The following is a 1946-nucleotide window of genomic DNA, read 5'->3' on the forward strand; positions in this document are numbered from 1 at the left end:
TTGTATTTATTATAACTGTTGTTATATTTATTATAACTGTTGTTACATTTATTATAACTGTTGTTATATTTACTATAACTGTTGTTATATTTATTATAACTGTCATTGTATTTATTATAACTGTCGTTATATTTAATATAACTGTTATTTATTATTATATTTATTATAACTGTTGTTATATTTATTATAACTGTTATATTTATTATAACTGTCATTGTATTTATTATAACTGTCGTTATATTAATTATAACTGTTATTTATTATTATATTTATTATAACTGCTGTTATTTATTATTATATTTATTATAACTGCTGTTATTTATTATTATTTTTATTATAACTGCTGTTATTTATTATTATATTTATTATAACTGTTGTTATATTTATTATAACTGTCGTTATATTTATTATAACTGTTATTTATTATTATATTTATTATAACTGTCGTTATATTTATTATAACTGTTATTTATTATTATATTTATTATAACTGTTGTTATATTTATTACAACTGTTGTTATATTTATTATAACTGTTGTTATATTTATTATAACTTTTGTTATATTTATTATAACTGTCGTTATATTTATTATAACTGTTATTATTTATTATTATATTTATTATAAATGTTGTTATATTATAAATGTCGTTATATTTATTATACATGTTATATTTATTATAACTGTTATTTATTATTATATTTATTATAACTGTCGTTATATTTATTATAACTATTATTTATTATTATATTTATTATAACTGTTGTTATGTTTATTATAACAGTTGTTATATTTATTACAACTGTTGTTATATTTGGCTGAAACCTTGGCTGAATGCAGAGGTGCGTACCCTGCTGGAAGCCAGGAACACTGCCTTCAGGTCTGGAAACTCAGAGGAGCTGAGTAGGACAAGAAAAGAGCTGGTTGCTGGTATTAAGAGGGCCAAGGCCACATATGCACAGAGGGCCGAGGGTCAATTCATCTCACAAGACCCTCGGAGCATGTGGAGGGGCATTAAGTGCATAACAGATTATAAAGGAAGGAGTGAACAATGCCCCAAAGACCCATCTCTGCCTGATGCCCTCAACAAGTTCTATGCACGCTTTGAAGACCCGAACAGACCACCCAGCACCAGACTCACCTCACCACCGGATGAAGAGCATCTCAGCGTGACCTCAGCAGAAGTAAGGAGTACCTTCAGGAGGATTAATCCGCACAAAGCAACTGGCCCAGACAACATCCCCAGAAAAGTGTTGAAGGAATGTGCTGATCAGCTCTGTGAGGTGCTGGCAGACATCTTTAACACCTCACTTACCCTGGAGACAGTTCCCACCTGCCTGAAGACTGCCACCATCATCCCAGTCCCAAAAAGCTCTACAGTGACTGGTCTGAATGACTATCGGCCAGTGGCCCTCACCCCGATAGTCACTAAATGCTTCTAAAAACTGGTCATGACTCACATCAAAACAACCATCAACATCAACGAGGACCCTCATCAGTACGCATACCGTGAGAACCGATCAACAGAGGATGCAATCTCCTCTGTGGTCCACACTGCACTCAACCACCTGGAGCAGAAAAACTCTTACGTCCGTATGCTCTTTGTGGACTTCACGTCTGCCTTCAACACCATGATCCCCCAAACCCTGATGGACAAACTATCCACACTAGGACTAAGCCCCTCCATCTGCAACTGGGTACTAGACTTTTTAACAAACAGACCACAGTTAGTGAGGATCCACAACCTCTCCTCCTCCACCATAACCCTCAGCACTGGCTCTCCTCAGGGATGTGTGTTGAGCCCCCTCCTGTTTACTCTGCTCATGTATGATTGTGCAGCTACCCATCCAGGCTGTCACATTGTAAAGTTTGCAGATGATACAGCGGTGGTGGGATGCATCACAAACAATGATGAGTCCAGCTACAGGCAAGAGGTGGAACACCTGG

General features: G+C 35.1%; 1 protein-coding gene across 1 annotated transcript in view; it reads right to left on the bottom strand.

Moving 5' to 3' along the window:
• Positions 1-1946, bottom strand: part of cdh23 (cadherin-related 23) — a 275500-nt gene that overhangs the window by 4044 nt on the left and 269510 nt on the right. The gene's annotated exons all lie outside the window — the stretch shown is intronic.

This window comes from Nematolebias whitei, chromosome 1 (genome assembly GCF_014905685.2).
Source record: "Nematolebias whitei isolate Nwh7 chromosome 1, NemWhi1, whole genome shotgun sequence".
NCBI lineage: Eukaryota > Metazoa > Chordata > Actinopteri > Cyprinodontiformes > Rivulidae > Nematolebias > Nematolebias whitei.